A 23,158-nucleotide genomic window follows, 5' to 3' on the forward strand; every position below is an offset into this window, starting at 1 on the left:
CATCACATGGCCTAGGGGAGATGAGAATTAAACAAGAGGAAACAAGCAAGGGGGAGGCAGTGTTAGGGGACATTTCAGGTGGAGTGGCAATAGCAGCGCAGAATCCTGACTAAGTTGTCAGGAAAGTTTAAACTAAACCAAGAGCCCCAGCTGTGTCTTAATCTATCCTAGCAGCCTCCCCAAGGGCCTCTGCTTCCCTGTGGACATCAGGTGGCTGCAGCAGTAGGCAGTGTCTCCCGTAGGCCCTCTGCTCCCAAAGATCTGGGACACCTCCTCTCTCTTTTGCTTCTAAATCCTCATGAAGATGGCCAAAGGTTCTGAGAAATAGTTTCTAGGGAAAGCCAGGGAACAAGAAAAATAATGCCAAGAAAAAAGGACAAAAAGAGAAAGTTTTCATACCTATATAGGGAAGGAAAAACTTCCCTGCTCTCTTAGATTCAGTACCTCGTATCAGCACAAGTTAAACTGACAAAAGACAGCTTAATAAGGGAGAAAAAAAGTAATTACATACCTATGCTCAGGAGTTCACAAAGAAATGTGACTCAAGAAGGTGAAAGAATTGGGGTGTAAGAATTTATCTTCTTAATACAGGGTGATAAAGTATAGAGAAGAGGCTAGACAAAGGAAAAGGGGATGGGCGCCTCTGGGGGCCGGGGGGGGGGGGGGGGTAGTTCTGGGAAGGTGACTGGGAAATGTATGGTAAATGAGAGTTGTTTAGTAAGATTTGTTGTGCAGATAAGGGTCCTTTCAGGTGATAACAGCTGTCTCCCGAATACTTCTTTTTCCAGTACTGGAGATGGAGACAAGTTTAGAAATGGCAATTTATGTTACCTTTACAAAGGGAAATTTATACACTGTTTTTAGATAGGAAGGGAAAGGGTAGAGAGCTAACTGCTCTCAGCTGAAAACAATCCTAAAAAAATGGTGGCATATTTTGGGGATAGATACTCTGATCACCTTCATTGGACCTTGTTTGGGTATTGAGCATTGTGCTAAGAACATTTATATATACACTACATTATATCACTTCTTTTTTCTTTTATTTTCTTTTCCAGTTTTATTGAGATATAATTGATGTACAGTACCATATAAGTTTAAGGTGTACAACATAATGATTTGACTTACACATGTCATGAAACTTTTACCACAATAGGTTTAGTGAGCATCCATTATCTCATACAGATACATCACATATCACTTATTTCTTGTGACTATGAGGTAGGAATCACTGATATGCCCATTTCTCAGGTAAGACAATTGAGGCTAGAGAGATGAAATAAACAGGTCATAAATCTAGCCAATGGCAGAGGTAGGGTTTAAACCTAGGAAAATGAGAAAATTAATTGATCATTTCTTAGTAAGGGAATTTTTTTTGGCAGAAGTGGGAGTAGGAGACACTATTGTTTCTAAAAAGAGGTCTTTAGGGAGAATCAAGAAAGGGATCCTGGATAGTAATACTGAATAGGACCCTGCAGGCCCCTCCTCCCAACCCCTGCCTCTGGTTTATAGAACAGTTGCTCGCAGACCTTCCTGAGTCATGAAAGAGCAGGCTCAGCAGCAGATGATTGGGACAAGCCTGCACCACAAGTTTGCATGCAGTGGGGGATGGCGACAACCGCCTATCTCAATGATTAACTGAGGTTACTTCCTTGTTTCCCTTTAAAACTTTCATGGCTGAGGGGAATCTTTGGGGATGGTTTCTGAGGAACACTGAGTCCACCAGATTGCCAGTGTTCTGATTAAAAGCAACTTTCTTTTTTGTTACCAAGCCTGTTGTCCCAGGATCATACCCCTGCCCCTCCCTCAGATAGAAACCAATTATTCTTATCAAAGTCTCAGGAGGCAGCTGTAAAGAGAAGAAACATGAATTGATTTGAACCAACGAAGCCCAAAATGGCAGAGGATTTGACTTCCATTGGACCTCGAGCCTCATTATACGCTCATTGTAATGCATTAGCATGCTAAATGACACATTCACCAGTGCCAAGAGAGTTCATGATTGTCATGACAACAACCAGAAAAGACCATACAAGGATGGAAAAAACGGCGATTGGCTCCAGCACAGTTTTGTGTCCACTCCAACCACCTTATTCCAACATTCTTTCTCCAATGCCTATATGATTCCAACTCCTCTAACTCTCTCTGGATATAAGACCTTCTTGGATTGTAATTTGCTTTTTTAAGTCTAGATTTTCTCTGTTTCTATATTAGCAGTTTTAAAGCACCAATGCTCAGGAAGCACAATAATCTATTAGTTATAGAAGAGTTTGATTCCCTCAACAGGCAGAGCAAACCTGAAGCCAAATGTAAGGTGGATTTTCATCTTTTAATTACTCCTCTACTTCCCACCTTGCCATATAATGACCGAGCCCTTTAATCAAATTTTGTTAGTCTAGCTCGTTGTCTCAGGTGGTGGGAAATTATCTGATAGGATATAAGGTATGAATGACAGCAAGATATTCCTTCAAGGACAATTGTATTGAATAGGGGATGGATGCTTTAACCTAGCAGCTTTTTGACTATTTCTTGGGCTTTGCATCTGCTTCCTTAAAGTTTCTCTCTCCCTGTCTCTCCTCCCCATAAATATACTTAGCCAGAACAACTCCATTTATACACTAAGATTCAGTTAAGATTTCATTTGAATGATCAATTTCTTTGTAGATGCATTTAACCCAAAGAATTGAAATTTTAATGATGGCAGAGGCAACTGTGGTGAGGTGGAAAGAATTCTGAAGCCAGCACACTGATAAAGCCTTGCTTTGCTATTTATCACCTGCATAATCTTGTACAGATTATTTGATTTCATAGAGTCTTGAGGTTCATATTGTGAGTGTTAAGAGAGATCGTGTAAAGTGACTTGTGATTGTGACTTGTCATTCTCTACTTTTAAGTTGCTATGAACAACTTTTCAGGCATTGCCAACATGCAATGGAGGAGATGTTTGGGGGCTACAGGAGGAACCCCTAGAACTCCTCAAATCATGCTGATTAAGTGACCACCCGGTCATATGGCTATTGATTTTTAACCTTAGTGTATGAGCACTTGCTCCCTCATTGCCTTAAATTTCTTTTGCCACCCATCTGGTTCTCCAGTTTCTAATTAAAATTTGGAAGTTTCATGAAAACTCGGCAGGAACAGTTTTTATGGAATGTTTTCTCCAGTGGAGCAGATTGTGCTGCTCATTCAAGTCAGTTCCCAAAGTAATTTAACTTTCAGTCCTGTAGCCTTCGTACGGAAAGGCAAGGGAAGCTAAAATGGAGCTCTGATGAACAGTGCCAATTGGACTGCCTCTTGCTTCTGACTCATTTCAGAACCATTATCATGTCAATAGAAGCATCCCCTCTAACCCCATATTTTCTGCAAGGAAGTGCTATTAGTAAAGCAAGGTCCAGAGAGAAGCAGCACATTAACATTGAGATCAGGCTTAAAGACAAAGCAGGGACAGATGTCCAGAGATGCCTTGGTCACTGGATGAAAGGGAAGAAATAGCATTGGGAAGAGAAAAGTCTATATACCTAAATCAGGGCAGATATCACATAATAGTAAATAACCATTACTTACTAAACATTTACTATGTTCCTGACACTGTGCTTATAAATAAATTATCTTGTTTGAGCCTCATGATTGCTCTATTAGGATAGGCTAGCTGCCATAACAATCCCTAAATCTCAGTGATGTAATATGGTCAAGGCTAATTGCTTATTCATGTCCCCATCCTCCCCAGGACCTTAGAGTTCTTTCCTGGAGGGAGAGGGAGAGAGTGCACATGCTAAGGATCCCACTGGAGGGTTCTTAAGGTTGGGGCCTGGATGTGGCACACATCACTTCTGCCCAGATTCCATTGGCTGGACCACAGTCATATGGCCCTACCTAACTGCAAGGGAAGCTGGAAAATGTCCACTAGGCATATGACCAGGAGGAAAGGGAAACAAGTTTTGGGGAACACATGACATGGTCTCTGCTATAACAACTCATCATTACCCCCGTTTTACAGATGAAACTGAGTTTTGGACAGGTGAAGTAACTTGCCTAATAGCACATCACAAGTGAGTAGTAGACCCAGGATAATTCTTGCTTTGATATGTTCTTGGTAGAATCCAAGAACATGACTGCAGATTATTAGGCTTTGCAACTAGAAAAGAAACTATCACTTCTGAGCACATTCCCTAAGCCTGAGGATTTCCTGAAATTTTCAAGATAGCATGTGGACATAACAGTTTTTAAGACCATTAAAAAAAAAAAAAAGAACATAAATACAAAACAGAAACAGACTCATAGATGTAGAATACAAACTTGTGGTTGCCAAAAGGGAGGGGGGTGGGAAGGGACAGACTGGGAGTTCGAAATTTGTAGATTCTGACAGGCATATGTAGAACAGATAAACAAGATTATACTGTGTAGCACAGGGATATATATACAAGATCTTGTGGTAGCTCACAGTGAAAAAGAATGTGACAGTGAATATATGTATGTTCATGAATAACTGAAAAATTGTGCTCTACACTGGAAATTGACACAACATTGTAAAATGACTATAACTCAATTTTAAAAATGTTAAAAAAAAAAAAGACTGTAATGGAAAGACAACAGTGGATGAGGACAAGACAATCTAAGGCTTGTGCCTTCATAATGTACTTGATTACCCCCAGAGGTGCAGATCTGGCCCATGGCTTGGTTTCCAGGTGTTATTGATAGAATTGAGCTCATCTTGTGCTGCTGCAAACTCTGTACCCTTAAGTATTGCACATTTTCTTGAAGATTCCTTTAAGATTCCCTTGTTTAATAGCATCTGCTGTGATATGGCTGCAGGGACATCTATCACATTTTAGACTTGGGGACAGGGAATTAGAACCTAAACTGCCGCTTCCATGTCCCATTGAGTAGTGGTGGCCCCAGTGTCACCTGAGACTTTTACTTTCCTGTTCTGTGTTCCAGGCATGTGGAACTATAAGTATCTCCATAAGCTCACCCTGTTCTCCATGCCTTCACAGTCATTGTTCCTTCAGCCCAGATGGGTCTAGAATCAGTGGGGTGGGCCTAGACATTGGGTTTTTTTTTTTTTATGCCCCAGGTTGTCCTATTCTATGGCCAGGGAAGAAGACAAATGAAACAATTGGTCTAAGCTGATCATGACCAATCACATTCTCCTTGGCCAGAGCAACAAATTAATGTACTCTTTATGATTCAAGACAGATCAGATTTTGACGAGTCCATTCTCATGACCACATTATTTCTCTGATTGTCCTAGCCTGGCTTGAGTATCTTTTCAAGGGCTCTTATAATACCTTTAACCTATTCCTGTCATAGAACTAGTTAGTCCATGTTACATGATAGATCAGCCTGGGAGATGCTACCCCAGCGATTTGGAAGACTCTTTATTCCCAACGTGCTGTTGTAAGGCAGATGCCTGGGCAGCCCCTTTGCTAGGGAACCATCAGGTATGTAGGACTCACAGATTTCAAGCCTGGGTCCTGGATTGGGGTCCACTATGATGAGCCACTAGGGGAAGTTGATGGCAGTATGAATGGGAAATAATACTTTGAATGCCAGGCCAAGTATGATACCTTTGTCTCCATCAGTTGTGACAGTGGAGGACTTTCCAGTGGAGGACTATGAGCTGGATGAGATGTGATGCCCAAGGAAGGGCATCCTCCTACTCCAGCTCCTGACCCTTTCACTTATTGCCCCTCCCTATGTGTGCCCATAACCCTCTTCCCAGACCCCATTTTATTCACTTTTCCCTTGCCATTGACTTTTGAGACCTGTGCATTCACTTTGCCAGAAATCTAGGGAAATAACCTACTCTGTCTTTAGTGATACAGTTTGCTTTCCTCATATGCCCATCTCCTTTTCTCCTCAACCTTGAGATTCTGTTCAAGTGTTACCTCCTTGAACTTGAGCTCAGAATTTTTTAAGTTCTCCAGGGAAAGGAGAGTTAAGAAAAGGGTTCTGGAAATAGTGTAAGGCTGATGCTGGACCTGCTGATCCAGGGACCAGGTACTGTGGACATGCCTTAGGGACAAGGTGGTTCCATGTGTGTGAGTGTAAACTGAAAGTTCTCTATCACGTGAGCGCTGTTAACTGGAAGCACGGGCCTGTTTGGTGCAGAGGTAGCAAGGGTGAGTGTGATCCCAGAGAAGGAGACACCATCTCCTGACGCTCCCTAAGAATCTCTTAGGACTGTCAGTGGTTGCCTGTCTTGGTACTGTAACAATATCTAAAATGAACAGAGGCTCATTCTAGACAAATGAGCTTTACTTCTTTTGCACGAATGTAAAGCAGTACAAATAGCAAATGGCAGAGCCCCTCGGTAGACTGACCAGACTTTGGGTTCCTTCTTCTGTCAGGCAATATTAACTAACAATTGACAGGGTAACCACTTTGGACTATGTTCTCCTGGCACTCTTGCTCTTATTAACAGAACAAGTACCCTAGTAAGAGTAGGATGGACTCTCCTTATCAAAAAGGTGAAACTTCAGAATCACTGTGGTTTGAGCACTAAAACAAATGTAGCCTTCTTTTGCACCAAAGGCAGATGAAGCAAAACATGCCAATTAAATTGATGAAACAAAGCCCCTTTAGCCTGATCTCTTATTTTCTTTCTCACATCTCCTATGTGCTGAGCTCATTCAATAAATGTAGACTGAGTGCTTGTTACGGGCCAGGCAATCTTGTCATCACTGGAATGTGGCAGGGACCAAGGCAGAGAGGTTCCTGCCCCCAAGGAGCTTCATGTCTGTAGGTGAACGTTCTTACTCCATTCTCAGAATCTCTCCTTTGTGTGTGTCTGGCTCTGTTAGAGGGATTTCACAAGAAGCTTTAACATTTCCCCTTGAACAGAGCAGCGGTCCTCAGTATGGGAAGAAAAGAATTGCTCCTTTGACACCTACCAGTGGAAGGATGGATGTCTTTGTTTCATGTGAGAAGCTGTTGGCTTCACTGATTATGTACCGTTGAGGGTAACCTTTCCGTTTTTCTTTCTTGGAAACATGTAATTTAATGTGAAGCTTCTACGGTGGACTGCAAGTACAAAGAATCCTCAAGATAATGCACTTGATTTTCCCCCTTGGAGTCAATTCCCATTTATTAAGTGTCTTCTATGCATGCGGCATGGCACAGGGTGCTCCACATACATTATCTCATCTCGTCTCGTTTAAGCCTCCCAGTCACCTCTGATGTAGGCCTCATTAGCCAGTGTTTTCAGACAACGTAAAAGGGGAACAAGGAAACGGGAGCTCAGAGCTCTGAAAAGTGCTTGTTCACTTCCAGGGGATGAATACGCTTACTTGTCTAGCTTCTTGTTAGATGGGTTTCAGTAAACATTTTTAATATTAATACATGCCTCACATTTGCATAGTCCTTTCAACTTTTTGAAGCACTGTCACCTCTTTCATGTCTCATCTGATGCTCCTGCTGGCCCTGTGCTGACGACAGTTGAGAACTATTTAATGGCATCTTTTTTTTTGAGCGTAAATCTCTGCCTAGGAACTTGCTTTGGTTGCCATAGCTAAGGTTCAGGATGAAGCCAATAGAAACCTTGCTTCCAGAAATCGAATCCGCATCTTCATTTGCAGAGTCTCCCTGGGAGGCTGTAGTCGGCTGCTCAGTACAAGCAGCGCCCATCAGTACTCTCCTACCAGAACCGATTGCCACGATTGCCTCTGTCCCCCATGTTCCCTAAAATGCGAAATGTTAGAGATTTAAGTGCCCTTACTACCCTGTCCTTGTCTGGATCTTTCTGCCACTCAGTTTGCCCCAATTAATGATAGCCAAAGGGGGAAAAAAGGAAAAGAAAAAGAAGGAAAAAGAGAGGTTTGTGCGCTGGTGCAATGAGGTGCATTTATTCTCCAAAACCCCGGAAATTAGCCTAAATGAAGCAGGGAGGGAGTGACAACACATGAAGCATAAAGCAGGTGCTTACTTAATTGCTGCAGCTGGTGCCAAGTGTTTGGCATAATTTTTCTCTTTTCCGATTATTGGCCCTTGTGCTTATTTAACTTTTTAGCTGAAGCATCTGAGAAGAGTCTAGGAACTGCTCTACCCCTCTTACTTTTACAGGAAAGCAAGCAGGCAGTTTTCTTACAAATATTGTAAGGAAACACAATCCTGAGGATTTTTTTTTTTTTTTTTTTTTTTTTTGCCTCAAACGACTCATTGATTATGGAAAGGGAAATTGGCTTACAGGCAATCTGACATTTTATTTGATTCTGCCAACCTTGCCATGGGTTGAATTTTTAGTTTGTCTCCCAAGACTTGATTCAGCTGTTCAGGCTCATATGTGTGATCTGGATTTCAGAATTGTCGGTCTGAGCCCCTAGCGTCCTCAGGTCTTTTCTTTTAAAAAGCAGGTTGTTAAATTCACCAGCTGATGTGGCACTTTCACGTTGCTGCTTGACTTTTCTCCTTTAAGTGGTGAAGGGAAACGCTGAAGAAATATCAGGTGCAAGTTCTTTGATGCGCTGTCATTCCACAGATATTTTATGAAGAGTGAACACTGTGCAAAAACCTTATGTAGAACAAACAACTGTGCCAAAAACAATACCAGGAACCGTGAGGCACGCACAGATAAATGAAACAAGGTTTGGTCCCTTTCAGCAGGTTTGATCTCAGAGGAGACTGAGGCAAGAATGAGGAGCAATGTAACTCAGTTCTGAGGGAAGGAACACGGTAAAGAAAAGCCTGCGTAGAACAATCACTTCTGGCAGATACGGCATCAGAGGAAAAGTTCTTCAGTCCTCCCCTTAAGGTAACTCACTTAGAGGATGCCGTTTTTAAGGCAATACTTGAATTTCTATGCATCTACTGTAACTTTATCTCCTTCTAATGGCTCTAATCTGTGTGTGAATATATACCTAGTACAGTTATGTATATATTTATATATGCAAATATGTATGTGTACAGAAAAATATATATATAGCTCAATTTTTTTAATAAATTCTTTTTTTAAAGTTTTTTTTTTTTTTTTGGTGGGGGGAGATAATTAAGTTTATTTATTTTTTAGTAGAGGTACTGGGGATTGAACCCAGGACCTTGTGCATGCTAAATGTTGTACTCTACCACTGAGCTATACCCTCCTCCACAATGTAGCTCAATTTTGAACTGAAAAAAAAAAAAATTTTTTTTTTATTTTGGAACTTTGTTTGCGGTTGCCTATCAGGGAGGGGAAGGAGAGATGAGAGAAGGGCGATAGTTCAGAGGGGGCATTAGGAGACCTGGGTTCTGGTCTTGGGTGACCCCCAAAGCTCCCCTCGGTCTGAACGGTCTGCATGTGATGCCTCCTGTCTTGTGCTGAATGTTTGCAGCGGCTGTCCCACAGGAGCCAAGGACTCTGGAGGCTTGTGGTCATATCAGAGCTGCCAGAAGTGGGACAGACAGAGTGATATTTGGGTGAGACACTTTCAGCCCCTCTGCCTTCTCAGCTTCTTATTTAAATGCTGCATCACGTGTAGAAAGTCATAAATTCAGAGCCACTCATGGCTTACAGTGGGCCTGACTCCTTTTAGTTCCCAGTAGCACTGGATCTGAAAACTGTAGAGCCTGGCCTTGCAAAAACATGCCTAAAAGACCGACAAGCTGAGCTGAGTTGTGTCCACAAACGAGCCTTGAAGGCGATGAAGTGAGTTCTGAGGAACAGACAGAAGGAAATTGGGGAACGTGTGGCGTGAGGGATGCCATGTCTGTCCATGGTTCTTTCCTGTCTAACTTCACAGCCAGTAATCGGGCCCAGGCCCTAATCAGCCACATGCCCAGAGGTTGCTGCTGGTCCCCCAACAGTCCCCTCCCTTCCCACTCTCCCAGTTCACACATCATCATCCTTCTTCAAACACTCCATCACCACGGTGCTTCCCTGGGTAGTGATTTATCATGGGTCCGTTACCTGTCACATCTCATCACAACTCGTCAGCCCAGGATTTGGGGGTCCTTCATCCAGAAGCACAGTGTTGAAACAGGAGATCTCACTTCAGCCTTGGCCTTTGCAGCGTTAAAGCTGTGTGGCTCTGGGCAAGTTGTTAAACTTCTCTTGCCTTCATTTTCCTTATGCATAAAATGACTGGGGACTGAGGTCTCCAAGTGTAAATGATTTCTTGGAACTGCTGATCCAACGTGGCCACCCTGGCTTCACATTGTCTAGGACTGCCCAGATTCATATATGCTGGCCCACAATCCCAGTGGCACCTATAAATTTAGCAGGCCTTGGGTCCCACATTTGGTTTTGGAAATGTCACTGTGCCAGCTTTCCAAGGCCATCTTCTGCTATTCTCCATAGTGTTCCTTTGCTCCAGACAAGTCTGTGGTCTCAAGGGCTCTGAACAAACCTAAATGCTTCCATACTGTCTGCTCTGGCTCTGAGCCACTGCCAGCAAGCAGTTCCTGGTCCCCTATGCTACCCTGCAGCTGCCAACTCCCAGATTAAAGCCTATCTAATCCAGAAGCCCTCACTGGGTACCTCCACCCAACAATGGCCATGCCTTTCCATGGTGGCAAATTCAATAGTCATATCCCTGGTCTCAGCAGCCTTTGGCAATCTGTGTATTTAAAATTTCCAATCATTCCCCCATGAGTGTTTTTTTTAAAAAACAACTGTCGTTGTGCAATAATTCAGCATTGTTCATTCTCTTTGTCTCATAGTCTTCATGCGGTAATGAATGCCTTGGGACTGCTAACTCTTCCCCTGTTAATGTTGGGCAATTAAGTGTTTAGTTTTTCAATATTATAAATATCTCAGTACATGTAGCTTTTTGAATATTTGGCATTATTTTCCTAGTCGACTGAGGTGTTTTGTTACAGTAAGACGTAAACTTTCTTGCAGCATCTCGTAGTTTGGCAATCCTTGCTGGTATCTCTGGCTGACTCTTGTGCATCCACCTTAAACAGGTGTCCCAGACCTCCTTCTCTGTGCCTTCAGCCTCCACTTAACTCCCCCTGCCACCCCAACACTCAGCAGATGGCCTTGTCTAAGGCACTACATAGCTTTGTCTCAAGGATCCCTGCCTCTTCAACTACCCCCTAATTCAGTGGTTCACAAACTTCAGGTGCATTGGCATCACCTGGAGGGTTTATTAAAACACAGGTTGCTGCCCAACTCCTGGAGTTTCTGACACAGCTGGTCTGGGGTGGAGCGGGAAAGTTGCATTTCTAAAAAGCTCCTGGTGGTACTGATGCTGCTGGGCCAGGCTCCAGCCATGCTTGATGAACTTCTGCTCTGTTTCCTCTGATCTTAGCAGAAATGATTTAGCTTCTCTAACGTGAATCCACCAGACTCCCTGTCCACTGAGCCTCCTCCCCATCTTCCCAGGAGTGAGCTCCTACTCCTAATCTGTTTTCTTCCAGTGCTTTCAATATCTGCACCACTGAGACTTCCCTTACTCTATCCTTCAAGCCACCTCCCATCACTGCTATTTTAGTAATAACCTTTCTCCTACTAACATCACCCAATTCTAACTACCAACACCAATATCTTTACTCCTGCTGCAAATTTTTCTGAACTTGAACTTCTTCTTCACTGGCTGCTTCTAGTCCTTATCCATGTATTTCCTTTATAATTACTAGAAATTTCCCAAGCTGCTCTGCTGAAACTATCTGGAAATTTTAAAATTACCCTTCTTCCCAAATCCAGTGGCCTTTCTCTATTATGTAATAATAGCAGTTAACATTCATTGACTTCTGTGTTCCAGGCGTTGTGCTAAGCACTGCATATATAGTTTATATGTATAAATATAATCTCATATGAAGAGTATCCTTATATCAATCCTATATAGAAGGTATTATTTTACAAATGGAAAAAAATCTAGGGCTCACAGAGGATAGATAATTTGCCCAACAGCTTAAATGAAGGAACCAGAATTAGACCTGGCTCTAATTCCACATCCCACGTGTTTAAACATGACTCTGGAACGCACATCAGATTCCCTGAGCTCCTATTAAAATGCCAATTCCTGGCTCCAGCGCCAGTGGTTCCAAAGCAGGTGTGGCTGAGTCCTAGGACCTGAATTCTCAATAATCCCCTGCGTGGTTCCGAGATGGGTGTTCCCAGAGGCATGCAAATTTTGGGAAACAGTGCCCCTGTATTGACATAATTGGCCACTTCCTTTTCTTAAACACGTCCCTCGGTTGCTATGATACCACCACATCCCGCCCCCCTCCGCCCCACCTGCTCTGTGGGCTCTCTGAGTCTGCTGTTCTCCATCTCCTTCTTCCTCTCCTGCCCTTTTCAATGCCCCGACTCTGCCCTCCGCCTTCTCCTACCTCTCCTGCTGTCTCCACGAGCCCATCCACTTGTCTCACTCCAACTCGAGCAGATGGTTCCCAACCTTGCCCTTCTGTGCCAGCATCCTGGTGAGAGTCATGGAGCAGCGTGACATGATTTTGGAAGTGATGAACTATGGCCCAGACCCTGGACAAAAAGGTGAAGCAGGTGACAATGATTATGGTGCCCCATGGCCCCACACCACCCTTGGCCCTTCTTCCTGCCAGAAGATCCCTGTGCTTTGCAGCTTTCTCATCAGATCAGTTCAGCAAAAGAGCTGATTATTTTACACAGTCCCACTAATGTGCTAATTCTCCCACTCATTTGCATTTTTAAAGCCTTTTCTCTCTTTTTGTGGGTTCAGCTATTGTTTACATGTTGAAGACATTTCAGGCTTCACTTAGCAGATGGGGGCGATTTATAGGGAAACTGGGACTGAAGAGGAAGGAGAGTGAGTTGATTTGGGAGGGACCCTTCTCTTCCCCTCTGAATTTTTTGAACCTTAAAGTCTAAGTCAGCCAGAAACACTGCTGGGAGGGGCTTTCCTGCCTCCTGCACACCTGGGCAGAGATACACGGTAACTGCTGCTGCTGCAGGCCTGTCCCTGGAAGAGCAGAGGGTGACAACAGACTGCAGAGGTGACCACTCAGCTGGCTTTCTGCCACGCTCCACACTCGGAACGGTTGGCTTCTCTTCATCTTCTGAGTCTCAGCTTAATAAATGTTCTCTTTGGAGAAACCAGTTCTGACCACCCTGCTTACGTAGGCCCCTCTTGGTGATTCTCTGTGTTGGCAGCTGTTTTCCTTCATTGCATTTATCACAGGTTGTAACTATTTCATTTGTTTATTTATTTGTTCTTCCTGTCCCCATTTGGACAGGAAAGCTCGAGAAGACAGAGACCAGTCGGCCTTGTTCCCCACTGTGCTCGTAACAGCTCAGGGTAAATATTCAGTATTTGTAGCAGGAATGGCTGCATAGATACACCTCCACTGCCTGGCACTTAATGAACAGTCTTTGAACTGAGCTAACTGCCTCCAGTAGCTATCCCGGTGCTGAAAGACTCAAGGCAATTGGAGAGCAGCTGGTTTACCTCACTGCTGGGATCGTGGTGGGGGTGCCCTCGGGGGTGGCATCAGGAAAAATTATGACAGACTGTGAAATAGGCAAAATGGATTACTGGGTGTCCTGTCTAGCACCCAGTCGAGTTATGAGACTTCTATTGTCTTTGAGCTATTTTACAACTTTTTAAGTTGTATAAAACTGAGAGTAATATGAATGATTCTTGTCAATAGAGATGCAAATGAATTTTGTCTTGTGGAGGTGCCATTGATTATTGCCCTGTGGATATTACACAGTTTTTCATCTGTTTGTAAATTCATTTTAACCTTCCTGATTGCCTGTATATGTGTGTTCTTCGAAGTCTCCTTTCAACTGGGGGTAATAACTTGCTGATTGCTTCATAAGTTAGTTGAGCAGTCTCTGATATGTGTTAATTTTATGTTTGTCCCAGAGTCACGGTTTTAGCCTTTTAAAAAATTATCTTTTTAAATTGGACTTCATCAAAATCAAGAACTTTTGTGCATGAAAGAACACTATCAACCTGTATAATAGTAATATACTATTACTTTCTGGGTATAATAGAAAGTATTTGCAAGCTGTATATCTGATAAGAGATGAATATCTAGAATCTAAAAAGAACTAAAACTCAACAACAGCAAAACAAAGAACTCAGTCTGAAAATAGGCAAAGGGCTTGAACAGACCAAAGAAGATATAAAATGGTCAATAAGGACATAAAAAGATGCTCAATATTGTGACTCATGAGGAAAACCAGATCAAAACCACCACGAGATACCACTTCACACCTACTAGAATGGTTATTTTTTAAAAAGAGAGGGAAAAAACTTACGTATCAAAAGAATTGAAAGCAGGGACTTGAACAGATATCTGTACACCAGTGTTCATAGCATTGTTATTCACAATAGCCTGAAGGCAGAAACAACTCAAGTGTCTGTCAACAGATGAATGGAGAAACAGAATGTGATAGAACTAGATAGCTGGATAGATACAATGTCCATTACTCAGCCACTGAAAGGATAGAAACCGGGGCACATCAGCATGTAGATGGTCCTCTGAGCCATGAGAATGGCTGATAGTGTCGGGAGAGAAGAACTCCCAGCTCCAGCCCTGCAGAACCTCAGAGCCGAGAAGTCATACACTGAGGAAGAGGGAAAACGCTGAGTGTGGTGTCGTGGAAGCTAAGATGGAGCAGTGACCTTACTCTTGACATCCCGCAGCTCACCCTCCAGTGACTTGGGGTCACTTCAGCGGCTGCTTAATTCTGGTCCTGGGAGAGGGCCTTACCCGCTAGGTTAACACTTCTGTTCATAAACAGAACCTTTTCAAAAACACACTTTATTGTCAGAAAATGTGCGGAAGAGTATAGGATGCATAAGGATCTGGTCAAATGAAAAACAAATCAGGACTAATCTGGGAGAGATTTTTATTCCAAAAAATGATTGCAAGGGGGAAAGGAGCTATTGTGATAGGGGAGGAGTAGGATTGCAATAGGGAGAAACTGCAGGGGTCTCAAGGGTCAGGCAAACATAGGCTTTTTTGTTTGTTTGTTTTTGTTTTAATAAAGAGGCATGAACAGAGCTAGAAAGAACCAAATGTGGAAGATTGGAATGAAAGAGCGGCATGATCAGACAGTAGATCAGAGAATATTTTATGTTGAAGTCAGTCTGTTCTTTGGAGGGGCTGTATGCTGGCTCTGGCTGAGGGTGGGCCAAAGGTCAGGGGCTGGGAGAAAGGGAAGAAGCTTAACCAAAGTTTGCTGAGCAAGCATTTTGCTCCAATTGATCGGTGGGGACGAGCAGTTCAGCTCATCATTGATGAGGCAAAGAATGGGTATTTGAGGATCTTTGTGTAGATTTGTCATAGGATGAAGAGGGATGTCTGAGGCTTATCAAGGTCATATGGGAAAGAGTGGGTCTTTGCAGTAAGCTGTTTTCCAGATCACAAAAAGTGCTGAATTCCTTTAATTGGCACTGTCTTCCAGGAGCAAAGGGTTCAGGTAAAATTTGGCATTGTCAGTGTGCTCTGGGATGTGAGTTCCATGCTTTCAGTCTGGGTGACACCCTGGACTTCTCAGTCAGCATAGATATTTCTGCCTAGGTACTTACAGACCACCCCTTGCTGTGGCCAGGCTGTGACCCACCCTTTACCCTTAGCCCCCTTTCCTAAATGTTTATTTAAGGGTTTTGATTCCTTCTTTGAAGGAGTCTTCATGCCTGACTTACCAGGAGCCTCTTTTATTCCCAAGAGATGCATGCAAGACAGCCTCATAACCTCTGCTTCCAAACTACCACCTCTGAAGTACAGTCCTGAGGTCAGTGGATTACCCCTTGGAAATCTGCATCCTGAAGGCTGAATTCAGCTCACGGAAGTATTTTGGTCCTAGTGCTGTTTTTGCTTTGATTTTTAAACTTGAATCAGATGCCAATATTAAAAATCAGAATATTGACTAGAAATCCAGATCGCCAGCTTTTCTAGAAAATTAGATTGCTCTAGCAATTCTGGCCTACATTTCTATTGTATGGCTCCTACGCTGTTTAACAGAATTCCTGACAATAAAGTATGTCATTGAAAAAGTTCTGTTCATGGATCCCAGGATCACTTTGGGTGCTGTTGCTTTTATACAGCTGAGGTAAAGTGAGGCATGACCCCTCCATCCCTGTTTACTACTCTTCCTCTGAACCTATTCAGTCATGTCTGGGATCTCTGTGCATTCAAGAATTTCCATTGCCTATAACCAGTTATCACCTTCAGTACCAGGACAACCAGTCAAAGAGGTTTTACTTTCAGAGAATATGTTAATTAAGGCATCATTTAGGAAAATTGCTTACTATTTACATCTAATTGCCTGACCACATAATAAGGATGACATGGATCCTTAAATATGCAACAGACCTACTTCACTGGACATTTCACTTGACTATACAGCACGCTCTCTACACAGCCCACTTGTGTTCACAAATTGGGAAATCATGTGATATGCACTCTTCTGAAACCCCTGTACATATATAATTAAATTTGACTGTCTCTTGGTAGTCTGTCTCATGTCAATTTAATTCTTAGACCAGCGAGAAAACCTAAAAAGGTAGAGGAAAGTTTTCTTTCCTGGCCACGCCTTGATGAGGGAGAAGGGGGAGACTATATCTTTTCCATAATTATAGGGAAAGGCCTTGAGGGAGGATCCAGAGATACAGCACGCATCAGCCTTCATTATTGTAATGAGTCTCCACTTTGCACGGTCCTGAGTGAGGCATGAAATCTTTATATCACAGATATTATATGACAAAAAATAAGCGCATCAGTTTTCCGGTGACATTTAGTGTTCCTGGTTTCTGCTTCTCATCTCATTTGACCTGGTGTCTCCCTATCTCTTAATCACAAGGCTCCTTACCCACCACTGCCTGAGAGAGGGGGTTTCTAGACATCCTGTCTCTGTTCTTGCCTCCTGGGAGCAGGCCTAAAAATGACAATCAATTCATTTGGCTAATTGGTATATTGCTGTCTCTCCACTTTGCTTCCCAGTGTCCATCCAGCCACAGTATTCGTGCTCTGGCAGCCTCCTCCAGGCATTTACACAAGCAAGGGCCTGACCTCTGACCAGATTGCAAAAGATAACTATTGGATTGAGCCTCTGTTCATGGCCTGAGCTGGACTATGGAGGTTGTGGAGCTGCCTTCTGCCAGATCCCGGCTTATAAATGTACGGGAAGTATAGGCTGACCGTGCCAAGTGTTCAAGGCCTGGGTGTTTTCGGTCCTTTGGGTGCTGACTAGAGCCTTTCTCAGCACTTACAGATCCCTCTGTCTGCCTCCGTCTCAGTGCCTACAGGAAATTTGCCTTTGACAACCTAAGCATTTATATGGCATGAATTCTGAAACCCCAGGAAATCCCACCTATCAACTCCCCAACCTCTTCTGCCACACCTGACATCACTTGAATCGCCAGCACTTCCACTTACCAGTTAAAGTTTTAAAAACCTCTAGGGACAGTTAAATTTTTTAAAGGTAAATTTTTAATTGAAGTATAGCATACATACATAAAAGGGCACAAATCATAGTGGAAATAAAACCACTCACGTAGTGAATGCCAGGATCAAGAAGCAGAGTATCACCATTTTCCCAGAAGCCCCCACCAACCACTGCCATGCGCCCCCTTCTAGGTGCCTCCCTTACACCTACCAGGGAAATCACTATCCTGACTTTTGTCCTTTTTTGCTTTTGTCTGTTATATGAATGGGATTGTTTCATGTGTATTCTTTTGCATAACAATGCTTCTTTTGTTCAGCAATGTATTTATGAGATTCATCTATGCTGCTGCATATAGTTGTGGCTTGTTTGTTTTTATTGCTGTGTAGTATTCCATTGTGTGAATAAACCACAATTTACTTAACTATTCTAATGCTGATGAACATTTGGGTTGCTTCCAGTTTTGACTTATAAATAGTGCTACTATTTATAACTAGTGCCTTCTAATTCAGGTCTTTTGACGAACATATGTACACCTTTCTATTGAAGATACACTAAGGAGCAGAATATATGAGACGTAGAATATATCTGTTCAGTGTTAGCTAGGTACTATCAAACATCTTTTCCGAGGTGATGGTACTGAAATACACTCCAACAAGCAGCATATAAAAGAATCATACCACCTCTCCATCAGCAATAGATCTGTCTTCTCCATTCAGCGATTCTGGTAGGTGTGTAATGGTGTGTATTGTGTTCTTAATTTCCATTTCTCTGATAAATAGTGAAGTGAGCACTTGTTTTATGTGCATTAGCCATTTAGGCATCTTTTTTGTGGATTGTCTGTTCAAGTCTTTGGCTAAACTTTTTATTGGGTTTCTTCCTTTTACTTAATTTTTAAAATCTTTGTATTGTCTGACAATTTGTTGATTATGTCTACTGCAATATTTTCTCCCCCTTTGTGATTTAACTTTTCATTTTTTACCAAAGTCTTTTAAATGAACAGAAGTCTTTTTACTTTTTTCCTTTATGGGTAGCTCTTTGTGTGTTCTGTCTAAGAACATTTCTCCTGCCCTAAGGAAGGTATCATGGAATACCACAAAGAAATTTTCCTCTGTTTTCTTTGGAACTGACTTTTTGTATATGGTGTGAATCAAGGTAGGAATAAGGTTTTTTTTTTTTTTTTTTTTTTTTTTTTTTTTTTTTACTGTAGCATTCTGTTGACCCAGAACTAATTATTGAAAAGCCCATACTTAAACTGATGCCACTAATCACGGGAATATATCTGTGTGGATCTGTTTCTAGGCCATACTCAAGAAGCAGTTCATTGTTCATTTGTAATCCTGATGACTAGGACAGCGCTCTGTCCAGAGCAGGCATTTAATAAATATTTGTGTTTTTTATAGTTGTTGAGTTGTAATTGCTAACTTGAGACTTCCTGATTAGGTAGGTTTTCAATCCTGTATTTTTAGTTCAGATCATGTGGTCTATCCCTAACATATATTTTGTATTTTCTCTCTTTCAATAACTGCTGCCTCAAAGGGAAAAAACGCAAATCTTTTGCTGAATGGTCTGGTAGTAACAGATCTGAAATTCTTAAAATGTTAGGGACTAGAAGCTACTCTCCCCACAATCAATGAGTTAAAAAGAATGAGAGAGAGAAAGAAAGACAGAATTTGACAGCCACACACACAGAGAGACAGAGAGAAAACTGGGTCTTGTAGGGAGACAAGAACTCCCAGTTCTAGACCCTCACCAGGCCTGTGGCCTTAAGTTCTATTTCTTATGTGCAAAATGGGACTAATAACACTGCATGCAGCATAGGCTTGTTGTGAGAGTAAAATGAAGCAACAAACAAAAACATATTAAGAATGGTAGGGACACTTTTACCTCTTCTTTTCCAATTTGGATCCCTTTTATTTCTTTCTCTTGCCTGACTGCTGTGGCTAGGACTTCTAGGACTATGTTGAATAGGAGTGGTGATAGTGGGCATCCTTGTCTTGTCCCAGATTTTAGTGGGAAGCTTTTGAGTTTTTCACCGTTGAGTACTACGCTGGCTGTAGGTTTGTCATATATAGCTTTTATTATGTTGAGATATGTTCCCTCAATACCCACTTTGGCGAGAGTTTTTATCATAAATGGGTGTTGAATTTTATCAAATGCTTTTTCTGCATCGATTGAGATGATCATGTGGTTTTTGTCCTTTCTCTTGTTGATGTGATGTATTACATTGATTGATTTGCGTATGTTGAACCAGCCTTGTGTCCCTGGGATGAACCCCACTTGGTCATGATGTATAATCTTTTTTATGTGTTGTTGGATTCTATTTGCTAAAAGTGTCATTATATGCTGATGACATGTTACTATATATAGAAAACCCTAAAAGGTCCACACAAAAACTACTAGAGCTGATTTAAGAATTCAGCAAGGTAGCAGGTTACAAAATTAACGTTCAAAAATCAGTTGCATTTCTTTACACTAACAATAAATCAACAGAAGAAGAAAGTAAAGAAACAATACCCTTTAAAATAGCACCCAAAGTAATAAAATATCTGGGAATAAATCTAACCAAGGAGGTGAAAGAATTATACACAGAAAACTATAAACCATTGATGAAGGAAATTAAAGAAGACTTTAAAAAATGGAAAGATATTCCATGCTCTTGGATTGGAAGAATCAATATTGTTAAAATGGTCACACTGCCCAAGGCAATCTACAGATTTAATGCAATCCCTATCCAATTACCCAAGACATATTTCACAGAACTAGAACAAATCATAATAAAATTTATATGGAACCATCAAAGACCTAGAATTGCCAAAGCATTACTGAAGAGAAAGAAAGAGGCTGGAGGAATAACTCTCCCAGACTTCAGACAATACTATAGAGCTACAGTCATCGAGACAGCATGGTATTGGTACCAAAACAGACATATAGACCAATGGAACAGAATAGAGAGCCCAGAAATGAACCCGCAAACTTTTGGTCAACTCATCTTCGACAAAGGAGGCAAGAATATACAATGGAATAAAGACAGTCTCTTCAGGAAATGGCGTTGGGAAAACTGGACAGCAGCATATAAAACAATGAAGCTAGAACACTCCCTTACACCATATACAAAAATCAACTCAAAATGGATTAAAGACTTAAACATAAGACAAGATACAATAAACCTCCTAGAGGAAAACATAGGCAAAACATTATCTGACATACATATAAAAAATTTTCTCCTAGAAGAAATAAAAGCAAGAATAAACAAATGGGACCTAATGAAACTTACAAGCTTCTGCACAGCAAAGGAAACCAGAAGTAAAACAAGAAGAAAACCTACGGAATGGGAGAAAATTTTTGCAAGTGAAACCAACAAAGGCTTGATCTCCAGAATATATAAGCAGCTCATACAACTCAATAAGAAAAAAATAAACAACCCAATCCAAAAATGGGCAGAAGACCTAAACAAGCAATTCTCCAAGGAAGACATACAAATGATCAAAAAGCACATGAAAAAATGCTCAATATCACTAATTATCAGAGAAATGCAAGTCAAAACTACAATGAGGTATCACCTCACACCAGTCAGAATGGCCGTCATTCAAAAATCTACAAATGACAAATGCTGGAGAGGCTGTGGAGAAAGGGGAACCCTCCTACACGGCTGGTGGGAATGCAGTTTGGTGCAGCCACTATGGAAAACAGTGTGGAGATTCCTCCAAAGACTAGGAATAGACTTACCATATGACCCAGGAATCCCACTCCTGGGCTTGTATCCAGAAGGAAATCTACTTCAGGATGACACCTGCACCCCAATGTTCATAGCAGCACTATTTACAATAGCCAAAACATGGAAACAGCCTAAATGTCCATCAGCAGGTGACTGGATAAAGAAGATGTGGTATATTTATACAATGGAATACTACTCAGCCATAAAAACCGACAACATAATGCCATTTGCAGCAACATGGATGCTCCTGGAGAATGTCATTCTAAGTGAAGTAAGCCAGAAAGAGAAAGAAAAATACCATATGAGATCGCTCATATGTGGAATCTAAAAAACAAAAACAAAAACAAACAAACAAACAAAAACAAAGCATAAATACAGGACAGAAATAGACTCACAGACAGAGAATACAGACTTGTGGTTACCAGGGGGGTGGAGGGTGGGAAGGGATAGACTGGGATTTCAAAATTGTAGAATAGATAAACAAGATTACACTGTATAGCACAGGGAAATATACACAAAATGTTATGATAACTCACAGAGAAAAAAATGTGACAATGAGTGTGTATATGTCGATGAATGACTGAAAAATTGTGCTGAACACTGGAATTTGACACAACATTGTAAAATGATTATAAATCAATAAAAAATGTTAAAAAAAAAAGAATGGTAGGGAGATGCTATTAAAGGTCAAATATTGGTAGAAGGTAAATTGGATACTGGGTAATGGTGTGTTTGTTTTTATTAATAATAAATAAAGGAACTAAATAGATATTTTAGATATTTACTAAAAAAGGAATTGCTTGGCAAAATAATTCAATATAGTATAATGTTAAATCATGAGGCTTCCTATTGCCTTAAATATTTTCAACAAATGCTCTATTGAAGTATAATTTGATTGCATTTTGAAATAATTGAATTTACAATAATTTAACTTACAGATTTTAAGATCACATTTACTGCATTGGGTAAAGTAGGATGTGTCTGTAATTTACTAACAGGGATAGAAGTGGGGCTTGAACGGATAAGGATATTGTTATGTAGTATTTACTGCAAATGGTGTAAAACGATGAATGTGTACTACGTGCCAAGGTTTTCTCTAAAATGAGCCAGCTGTAAAAGTCAGTGCTGAGCCAGTTGAATTCAAGAAATATTTAATTAGCGCTTGTGAATTCCAAAGAACCCTGTTGGGTACCGAGGAGGAAGCAAAGATGATTAGTATCAGCCAGAGGGAGACAAGACAGGAACTCAGTAACTAGGCACCAAAGGAATAGGGTAGGGCATCGTACTGTAGAAAAGGTAGAACCTGGCGGAGCTTGAAATAATGTAACTTTTCCTGCTTGTATTTTTCCCCTTCTTTTTCTTCTTCTTCTTTTTTTTTTTTTAAGTAACTACTTTGGATCCCTTTTCACATACACCAAGTCACTTGTCTGCAGAGAATTCGAGACCCTGTGAAATATCCCCTATTCCCTCTTCATCCTTTCCTCGCATATTTGATGAGCTCCTCTGCCACCAGCACTGCATTTGGAATGGCATCTATTGTGTGGGTCGTGAAGCAATGGAAAGTTATTTTTGTTCTAATTATGAGAACTGTTTTGTTGGGAAGGGATAAGGGGGAGGAGAGGCAGATCGGAGACTGAGACGCGCAGCGAGGATGCTCGAGGAGGCGTTACTAAGGTTACTAGAAGGAGGACGGCAGGTGATATTCAGGCAGGGTCTTTTTCTAAAACAAAACACATTTTCAAACGAGGAGCGTGGGCTTAGTATGAGCAGTGCAACACGATATTACATGCTGGGATCCCGGAGGGAAATGGAAGGAGGAGGCCCAGGAAAAAAGCCCGATGCTGTGACTTGAGGAAAGCTGGGAGCCTCCACTTCCCCTCCGGCCCTATTCTCCCGCTGCCTTTGTTTCCCGGGGCTTTTTCGACTGTAGCACAAGGGCGGTGCGTCGGGGGACGGTGTCATTTAAGTGAGACGCGCGGCCGAGCCGGACCGGAAGCAGCGACCAGTCGGGACCCGTAGGCGGGGAGCGGGCTGCGGCGGTAGCGGCAGCGGCGGCAGCGGCAGCGGCGGCGGCAGCGGCGGCGGCTGCGGCGGGTCTGCGCGACCTGGGGGACGGGGCCAGTGCTGCACGGCTCGCTCAGGTCGTGAGTTGT

General features: G+C 42.0%; 1 protein-coding gene across 6 annotated transcripts in view; it reads left to right on the forward strand.

Moving 5' to 3' along the window:
- The window catches only part of LOC105081820 (protein FRA10AC1), a 68,708-nt gene that overhangs the window by 13,758 nt on the left and 31,792 nt on the right, over positions 1–23,158 (forward strand). The window contains exons 1-2 of one of the 6 annotated variants that reach the window (XM_074373934.1): positions 23,037–23,053; positions 23,093–23,146. The exons of 2 other annotated variants lie outside the window; for them this stretch is intronic. The gene's annotated coding sequence lies outside the window, so the exon portion shown is untranslated. Of the gene's footprint in view, positions 1–8,595; positions 8,747–22,995; positions 23,147–23,158 lie in introns of those variants that run through there. 3 more of the 6 variants (XM_074373936.1, XM_074373935.1, XM_074373933.1) reach the window with 3 other exon arrangements.

This window comes from Camelus bactrianus, chromosome 11 (assembly GCF_048773025.1).
Source record: "Camelus bactrianus isolate YW-2024 breed Bactrian camel chromosome 11, ASM4877302v1, whole genome shotgun sequence".
NCBI classification, from domain to species: domain Eukaryota; kingdom Metazoa; phylum Chordata; class Mammalia; order Artiodactyla; family Camelidae; genus Camelus; species Camelus bactrianus.